Source organism: Amaranthus tricolor, chromosome 3 (genome assembly GCF_026212465.1).
Source record: "Amaranthus tricolor cultivar Red isolate AtriRed21 chromosome 3, ASM2621246v1, whole genome shotgun sequence".
In the NCBI taxonomy this organism is placed as follows: Eukaryota; Viridiplantae; Streptophyta; class Magnoliopsida; order Caryophyllales; family Amaranthaceae; genus Amaranthus; species Amaranthus tricolor.
Genome location: NC_080049.1, coordinates 23,520,665 through 23,531,438, shown reverse-complemented (window position 1 = coordinate 23,531,438; position 10,774 = coordinate 23,520,665).

Genomic DNA, 10,774 nt, shown 5'->3' with positions numbered 1-10,774 from the left:
TTATCAAGCATATCCGAAAAGTGGTAAAAGATTTTTTATGATAATTTTGCTAAATTTTTGTTAAAGGTTCTACATATTATCAACCCGTACAATCTGTAAAAAAATAAAAGTATGAATCATGCATGGCACAGGTATAATTCTAGTATCTAGTTGTAAAAGTAAAGTATTTGCTGAAAAATAAAGTATATAGGATTTTGTTAAACGAAAATTGTTGTATGAGACAGTCTTATCGAGATACACCTCATACATAGGTTAAATAGTTTATCTCATATATGTTATGAGAACAAAGACCCCAAAGACCCCGTATTTAAGGTCGTCTCACCGAAAGACAATCTCTCATAAAAGTAGCTCTTTGTTAAATTGTTGCTTTTGTAGAGATGTAGAAAATCAAGTTTGTTAGATTATAAGGAAAAAAATAACATAAAAACTTTAAAAAAATTACGTAGAAATGACGAAAATTCAAATATACTGGAGAAATATAATTCAATTTGGATAAGAAAACGCTCTCACAATTGTAAATTAAATGTTTAAATTGTTATTTTAGGTTTGACAATAAAAAAAGTACTTAAAATAAAACTTTAATTGAATCATAACTTAAATTTTTTTTTCTAATTTAATGGTTAAAATTAAATTAGAAAGAAAGCAGGGTAACCATAAGTAGTTTGATGTACAATAAGGATAAAATTCATTGATTATATGATGAAGAAAGATTAAAAACATTGATGTTTGCTGAAGAAGATGACATAAAATAATAAGCGCATGTTTATTTAAATTTAATTTTTTCTAATAAAATACTAGGCCGCTCAAAAGGGTGCATCTCTCAAAGAGGAAAAATTAAACAGTTTCTTTGCTGTGAGACGAACTTAGCCGTGTAACTGGTCTGACGATCTTAATCGTGTAATTGGCCAAGGTCCAATAATTTTTTAAAATATTTTGACATAGTAAATTTAAGATTTAAGAGGACAATTGTAAGACATAAAAATCCAATTTTAAGACTTAAACGGTTAATTTCAAAGTTTTTAATATTAACTTTAATGTTCGAGTCATCCTATTTTAAATTTAAAATGAGAATTTAATGTCATACAATTGGTCTTTTAAGTCTTAAAATGGTTTTTTAACTATTAAAATTGACCTTTTAAGTCTTAAAAGTTAAAAATGTTAAATTTTATGACTTAAACTGTCAATTTCAAATCCTTGAAATTGGACTTTTAAGTCATTAAATTGGTCTTTTAACTCTTGAAATTGACATTTTAATTTGTAAAATTGATATATATATATATATATATATATATATATATATATATATATATATATATATATATATATATATATATATATATATATATATATATATATATATATATATATATATATATATATATATATATATATATATATATATATATATATACACACAATTAGACCCGCCCAATAAGATGTGTTTCACAAGTGAGACGGTCTCACCCAAGTTTTTGTGAAAATTAAATAAAATAAGTTTAAAAAAATCCTAAAATAAGCTTTAAAAAATTATAATTTCCAAAATAAATGTCTTCGTATCCAAGTTTAAGGTCATGACTTGTTCACTGTTATTAATTGTGAACAAGAGAAAAATAATTACAATAACAACGAATAAAGGATTTTGGCTTTTTTTGACCAGCTTCCTTATTCAATGTTAGTAACGTCATCATCATCATCCTACCCAGTGTATCTCGCTCATAAAAAAACTATGGACACGGTCTGGGGGGGGAAGGTCAGCGGCAACTCATACCCATAAATGAGAGCACAACCAAAGGAGTCCTCCGGCTCGAGAAAGATAAAGAGACGTAACTACATGAAAAAGATAAATTAAATGCCTATAAATAAAATAAATAAGTAGAACCAATTACAAAATAAAAGAAAACGAAAAACTAATAATAAAATAAACGAGAGAAGCAAGAGGGCAGAACACCAAATGATAATCTAAGAGGACATTAGTAGTCTAAACTATAGATATGACGCCTTCAACTATCCCTATCCCTAGTCAGATCCTCAGAAAGGTTTAACTCATACAAGTTAATTTTTATTTGCTCATCCCAAATTTGAAATTTTTTGTGAACAAATAATAGACCCCTTTGACATGAAAACGTTTTTGTGAATGAAAATGTTTCAAAGCTTATTTTGAAATTAAGCTTATTTTTGTGATTACTATTTACAGGCAAGTTTGAAGAGCCCAAAACCTGGTCCGAAGTGATTTTTCGGCCTTGATCTAGATTTAACATTCGGCCCAATCACCTATACTTCAAAAGAAAGACTTGTATGCTGACTCGAGCCAATTATGGATCACAATACTTCTAGATAACCTTTGGCTCATATAAATGTACTAGTAGTACAATTCTTTACTTGAGTCGTGTAAGCTTATTAGAGTCGTTTGAGTTTGCAATTAAATTTCTTAATCGACTTTCAGGTCAGTTGTTTAAGGTTGATTTATGTCGAGTCAACTTAAAAAATTTGACTTAAGTCGAATCTAGTAACATGGTTAGTATTGGTTAAGGGTGTTAAACGGGTTGGGATTCCATTTTGAACCTTTATTCGAACCGTTTTTAGAAGGATTTTGTAAGGGTCGAGTTAAAAATAAATCAGACTGAAAACGGACTCTAATAAATTATAATGAAACGGGCTATAAAAAAGCTGAGACTTTGTAAATAGAAAAAGGACTTTGTTGTTCATGGACCATGGTTACTAGTACATTACAATTCTCAACTCAATTAATGGCATTTATCTTTACCATTAGGAAATGGCACACACTAATTAGTAATTATCAATAGTCAGACGGTCATAATGCATATTTTTGAAAATTTTACAGCATTTTAGTTAAGTGTTTGATTGTGATTTGTAAATAGAAAAAGTGACTTTAATCTGTTATCGGACATAATGTTAATTACATTAGAAAGTTTTTTTCAACTACATGATGTTAATTACATGTAAAATTTTTTTAATAAAAAACCGAATGGTACGGACTTTCAAGCCCAATACATGTAAAGCCCATAATAGATTTAAGAGTGTCCTTATCAAACCTGATCCATAATTGCTTAACCTAGACCAATCCGGCCCGTATCCGGTCCAACTAACATCCCTAGTGTTGATCAACCTAGAGTCGATTGAAAAGTATGGTAAGGCTTGGGTCATGTGAATGCCATTGTAACAGGTCAAGTTGATACAACTGAAATTCAATTGCTTATACTTCTTGTTAATTCTGGTTTAAGTTTAGATGATTTGCAATGAATTTATGTTGAGTCACATACTGTTGAAATAGTCATACATTTGGGTTTCAATCAAGTTAATGCCAAATTTTCGCGAGTTAATTGTAAGTCAGATTGTTACAAGTTGAATTGAATCACATCTTAAGACGATTGAAAATGTTTGATATAATTTACTATGTAAATGTCGGGATTTGGTCATTGACTAGTTGGATGTAAGTCAAATTTGATTGTCCACATTATAAAAGTTAGTCACAAGTTAACTCTAGATCAAAACAGATACAATTAAAGTTTACCATATCTTAGGACAGTGTTTAGGGTTAAGTGTGTTGGAAAATACCCACGTGTGATCCTACATTAAAAATTTAAAAAGAGATTGACTAACATATATACTTGATGGACTGCTTCTTCTAATACCAATTGGTTTTAGAATAAAATTTCATCAAATTTGTGGGCAGTTTATTCTCCTTTTGTGTGGTCTTGTGTCATACTTAGAGGTTCTGAATTGAATGAGTTATTGAAAGCCATATCTTGAGATTGTACTGCACTATTGGGTTTCAAAATGGGTCCTTTGAAGTTTTTGAAAACTGATTTTTTGGGTTAAAAGGAATACTGTATTGTGTTCTATTTCATTGTAATTACAGCCCTAATTTATACAGAGACTATGAACTAATTAAGGAAATACAAAACTTGGGAAACCAGTAATTCTCTAATATATTGGACTAATTTGAGAAATAAATTATTTGCTAAATCAGAAAGATATTCCCTAAGCTCAGAGAATATATTTCCACACTCCCCCTCAAGTTAGGTTATGGGATTCACAATACCTAACTTGGATAAAGTAGTTTCAAAGACTTCAACAGGAACGGCCTTTGTGAGAATGTCGGCTAACTGATCTTCTGATCTTACGTGTGGAATGCTGATGATTTCCGTTTCTAATTTTTCTTTTATAAAGTGTTTGTCAACCTCCACATGCTTTGTTCGATCGTGTTGGACCGGATTTTCTGAGATATCAATGGCTGCTTTATTGTCGCAAAATAACTTGCAAGCTCCTGTTGGTGGAAAGTCGAGTTCGTATAAGAGTTTTCTTAGCCATAGGATCTCTGTTATTCCTTTTGCTACCCCTCTGAACTCTGCTTCTGCACTTGACAATGCGACTACCTTTTGTTTCTTACTCCTCCAAGTAACCAAGTTTCCCCCTACAAGGGTGAAATATCCAGATGTAGATTTTCTGCTGTCTCGATCGCCTGCCCAGTCAGCATCTGTGTAAGCTATGAGATCAAGATGATGATTTTTACCAAAGAAGACTCCCCTATTGCTGGCGCCTTTCAAGTATCTCAAGATTCTCATAACTGCTTCCATATGTGGAGTTTGTGGTAGGTGCATGAATCGACTCACGACCCCAACGGCGTACGCTATGTCTGGTCTAGTGTGAGATAGATAGATCAGTTTGCCTACCAGTTTCTGATACTTCTCTTTGTCTGCTGGTTCTCCTCCAGGAGTCGTCTGGAGTCTATAATTAGCAACTATTGGTGTTTCTGCTGGTTTGCAGTCAAGCATGCCTACTTCTGCTAACAGATCTAAGACATATTTCTTTTGATTGATGAAAATGCCCTTCTTGGATCGGAAAACTTCTATACCAAGGAAGTACTTTAAGTTCCCCAGGTCCTTCATCTCGAACTCCATGAATAGTTTCCTCTTAAGTTCCTTTATCTCTTTTTCATTGTTTCCTGTTATTACCATATCATCGACATAAATGATAAGACATGTGATCTGACCATTGTCTTTCTTTAGGAATAAAGTATGGTCGGAATGGCTCTGTTTATACCCAAATTTCTTCATTGCTGAGGTAAATTTACCAAACCAAGCTCTTGGAGACTGTTTCAAGCCATAGAACGCCTTTTTGAGTCTACATCCTTCTCCTGGAGCGAATTCATCAGAGAAACCTGGAGGAGCATGCATATACACTTCCTCTTCGATCTCGCCATGTAGGAAAGCATTCTTTACATCGAACTGGTAGAGAGGCCAATCTTTATTTGCAGCTATGGAGAATATAACCCTGATGGTATCTATTTTGGCAACTGGAGAGAAGGTTTCGGAGTAATCAATCCCGTATGTTTGTGTATATCCTTTTGCCACAAGAAGAGCTTTGTATCTCTCAATGGTTCCATCTGCATGATATTTTATCGTAAAAACCCATTTGCATCCTACTGGTTTCTTTCCTTTAGGTAGAACACACTTGTTCCATGTATTATTTTTCTTCAGTGCTTCAATCTCTTCTTTCATTGCTTCTTGCCATTTGGGATTTTGGAGAGCTTCTTCAGTATTATGAGGAAGAGAACTTGAGTATAGACTGGTTTGGAATGCCACCGCCTTATGTGCTAATTTATCCATATTAAGGCTAACTGGATATCGAGATCTTTGTGACTCAAACTCTGGATCATACCGCTTTGGAGGGATACCTCTTTTGCTTCTTGGAGGTAACTCATACCTGCATGGGGAATTAAAAGTATTGGGTACATCATCAATCTGAGAGTCAGGTTCAGTAATTACCTCTTGAGTGTCATGAGTTTCACAAACGGCCTCTTGTTCACTGGATGCTTCAGACAGGGTCAGGGGAGTCCGAGGAGAAAGAAGAACTATGTTTTCAGTGGCAATATCTGCGGGACTACCTACTTGCTCTTCGGGGTTCAGGCCATCAGTTACAGACTGTGTAAGCCAGCTCAAGTCATCACATATAATCTCCCCCTGAGGACGATGCTGGGAGAAAAAATAGGAGTTTTCAAAAAAATCACAATCCATTGTAGTGTAGAGTTTATTTTGAGTAGGGTCAAAACAGCGATACCCTTTCTGGTGAACACCGTAACCCACAAACATACACTTAATAGCCCTGGGTTCAAGTTTATTTCTAGCAGGTTTAGGTAAATGGACATACACCACACAACCAAAGATCCGAGGAGGTAAGGAGTGAAGAGAAGGAATGATTTTGTGATGATGGAGGGTTTCAAGAGGAGTTTTGAATTTTAATGCTTTTGAGGGTAGTCGATTTGTGAGATATGTGGCGGAGGCGATAGCTTCGGGCCAGAAGTGAGATGGGACATGGGCTTCAAACATAAGGGCTCGGCTTATTTCAAGAAGAGTACGGTTTTTTCTCTCAGCAACCCCGTTTTGTTGTGGTGTATAAGTGCAAGAAGTTTGGTGAATAAGTCCATGAGTGGTGAAGAAGTTTTCCATGTTTTGATTTATGTATTCCCCCCATTATCAGATCGAAGAATTTGAGGTTTAGTCTTAAATTGGGTAAGAATCATATTATAAAACTTAACAAATACATCAAAAACTTCAGATTTATTTTTCAAAAAATACACCCAACACATCCGAGTACAATCATCAATAAAGGAAACAAAATATGAGTAATTGTGATTGCTAAACTCAGGAGCAGGACCCCAAACATCAGAATGTATTAAAACAAAAGGTTCACTACTCTTATTATGACTCGGGGGATAAGATTGTTTATGACTTTTGGCAAGAACACATGCTTCACAGTCTAGAGTAGCATTACAATTGTTTAATGATGGGAAAAGACGTTTTAGATACCCTACTGACGGATGTCCCAAACGTCGATGCCATGTCCATAACTGTTGATCGGAGAACCCATGAGCAAGCGAAGTATGACCCTTTTGAATCGCCTCGTCCACATAGTACAAGCCATCTCGTTCAGTACCACGCCCAATAATCCTCCCGGTCTGAGCATCCTGTACAACACAATCAGAAGAGGTCATAAGCACAGTACAATTTAATTCCCGAGTCAATTGACTAATCGATAATAACTTATGAGATAAATCAGGAATTAGGAGACAATTTCTTAATTTTAGAAATGGAGAGATAGAAACGGGCCCAGATTGATCAACATTTACACATTCTCCATTCGCTGTTTGGATATAGGAGCGGGTTTTTTTATGGGTGGATAGGAGATCACGAGGGTCAAATGTCATAGTGTCAGTGGCCCCACAATCAAATATCCACTGAGATGAAACAGGTTTACACATAAGGCCAACTCTTTGAGGTATTAATTTTTGGGTTGTAAAGTAATGGGCTGGTTGAATATTGGGTAAGGGTAATTGGGCCGATTGGGTTGTGGGTTTTAGGGTTTTATTTAGGGCTGGGGTTGGTGGTTATATAAGGGGAGTTTCTAGAAGGATCTCACTTGTTCCCCTTCTCCTTCTCTCTCTCCTGGGCCGTTTCTCTTTCCCTCTTCGATTTGTTCACCTGTATCGCCATTTTTGTTATCCTTGACCTCCATTCTGTGGGTTGGTTCATCAGTTATGTCGGAGGTGTGAGGAGCACTGGTGGCCATGTAAGCCTTGCCGCCGGTTCTATTAGTCGAAGCCTTGGTGGCGGCTTTCCTTTGTCGGTGTTCCTCCCACCACTCCGGGTAGCCGATAATTTTAAAACATCCCTCCTTTGTGTGTCGACTTCCTCCGCAGTGGCTGCATCTTAGGTGAGTCTTGTCCTCCAAATCACGCCGGAATGATGAATTTGACCGGTGGTGTTTGACGGCCAACCCAATTCCAATTTCTGAGGAATTTTTTTCCGATGATGATGCGTGGATCATGATACCACGTCTTGAAACCTCTCGCCTGATTGTAGCATAAGCTATATCAACAGTTGGGAGTGGATCAAGGTTCAGTAAGTCCTTCTTTTCTTTGTCAAACGTCTCATTTATTCCGGCCAAAAATTGAAAAAGACGTTGTTTTTGGATGAAAGTGTTAAAAATGGTGATGTCTTCATCATGTACCATCGGGTTTGGTTGCCGTCGGTCTATTTCCTTCCAGATTGTGGTCAATTTCCCATAAAAGACCTCTAATGGATCTTGGTTCTGTTTTAGGTTATTTGCTTGTGAACTCAGATCAAAGATCTGGAGTTCGTCTCTTCCACTGCTTAATAAGACTTCAGTTCCCTTCCATAAGTCTTTTGCAATATTGTAATCTAGAAACTGGTTTACGAGTTCAGTATCAATATTTGAGATAATCCATGATAGGACTATCGAGTCCTTTTGCTTCCATGTTTTGTAATTTGGATCAGTAATGCTAGGAGGGTCGTCAATGATGTGGTTGAGACGCCCTCTGCATTCCAAGGCTATTTGCATCATTTTACACCAAGTTGTGTAATTTTGATAATTTAATTTTTCGGCCAATTTTAAGTCTGGTGAAATAGTTTCGAGGGTTGTGTTTGGTTTTTGCATCTGTTGAAACAATCTGAACATGTGTTCCATTTGTTCCATTGTTATGATCTGGTTTGGGTTTGTTTCTGCCATTGTTACAGGTAAGGTTTTAGGGTAAATGATGATGCCAAAAAAAGGTTTTAATCCCGGATTTGAACCTTTGGCTCTAATACCATGAAAACTGATTTTTTGGGTTAAAAGGAATACTGTATTGTGTTCTATTTCATTGTAATTACAGCCCTAATTTATACAGAGACTATGAACTAATTAAGGAAATACAAAACTTGGGAAACCAGTAATTCCCTAATATATTGGACTAATTTGAGAAATAAATTATTTGCTAAATCAGAAAGATATTCCCTAAGCTCAGAGAATATATTTTCACAGTTTTATTATGTCAAATTTGAATCGTATGACAACCCAAAAGTTCTTTCCTGAGATCAAGTCAACTCCAAGTCATTTTGTTATTCAAGTTTATGTTAAATCGACACCAAAGTGAGCTTGGTAGCCTAACTTACTATGGTGTCAATTTGACATAGGCTTAAATATTATTTTGTTTATACATAAGTTTGGTCCTAGTTAATCAGGCACAATGGATAGGTTATTAAAAAGACTCTAGAAATGTGTTTATAGAATTCATTTACCGATTCTACGCGATAAAACTTTATTACAAAGATTGACTGAGAGAAGGAAGAAGTAGATTAGAATTAAACACAAAACTTTGTCGGGAGAAAGCATTACTTACTCCAATCAAAACATGACTCAATTTTCAAAAGCTCAAGTAGAAATTTAACTACACGATTTTACCATTAGATGAAACTAATAAGAAGCTTTTGACAAAAATTGACATAATAGGGAAACAACTTCTTAATATCCCTTCATTTCTACCTTGTCATCTCTTCATCAACTTTAATTCTAAAATGGCTGAAATTTTGTCCATTCCAATTGGTTTAAAGATTTCCTATTACATCTCCCACAGTCTCCCGTTCACAGATAGATATGCTTTCTTAATGAATTTTTGCGGGAAACTCCAAAATTGGAACCAGGAGTACGTAAAGTCCCTGGACAAGAGGTGTATTTTGCAGACTGTTTCTCTCACCAGGCCAGGACTAAGTTCCCCCAGCAGTTCTTACTATTCAAAGTTCAAGAAGCTCCTCACTGTGTCGATGATTCTGTTTTCTTTAATTTATGTAATTTATTGACTTGTCACGATGTAAACCTTGATCATGTCTTTGCTCCAGTGATTTATATTCCCCCGACTAGCTTAGAGCACCATGTCCTTTTTGATGTACCTTAACATTTTAATACCATTATATATATATATATATATATATATATATATATATATATATATATATATATATATATATATATATATATATATATATATTCATCAAAATAAATTAGGAAATAAAGTAAAAGATAAAATATTATGAAATATATTGACATGTGATTTAGCGATAAATCAAAAATTTAATATTAAATCTAGGTAATATGATCAATGTTTATGCAATTCAAAGTTTAAAATTTATTCTAATTTATTATTTAAATTGATTTATATTCTTATTAATGAACACCCCAATTCAGTAGAAATTGCATAGGAATAAAATTAATTAGACTAAATTTATGGTACATTTTTATCCATTTACGACCATTTGATAATCGTTACTAAATAGTGGAAATGAAAATGATTTGTAATGTAAATTTTCATGATAATATGTCATTTACCACTACAAAAAAAATTTAACTTTTCGAGACATTAGATTTAGTGGCATTAAAAAAATATCACTGATTTATACTTTTAGTGTAATAATTATTGACTTTTATTTTAAGTTCTACTATAAAGTGATTTAGTGACATTTTATTGGGCCTTTAGTGGCATATGTAATTGAAACTATAGTCTATATTGACATTTATTAAAAATGTCACTAGATCCTATGTCGCAAAAAAACCTTTTGTATGATTATTTACTATACTGCTAAAGGGTCTAATAATTATTACTAAATCTATTATATATACTATTAGAAATTTGAAAGAGTGACATTTAAATTAAATATCGCTAAATATATCGTCCCACTAAAAACAAATTATGTTGTAGTTGCCATGGTAATTTAATTAAGTTTGATCATAAAGAGTTTTTTTGTTAACAATCTTTCATTACCACCTAATACCATATTTTCAAATAATAATGCATTAAAATTAATTTTGTGAAGAAAATGTGATTATTGAAAGAGCATGACCAAACTTGTCAAAAGATATTTCTATCAAAATAAAACTGACTTTTTATTGTCATTCACATCATTTAGTACTAATTGTC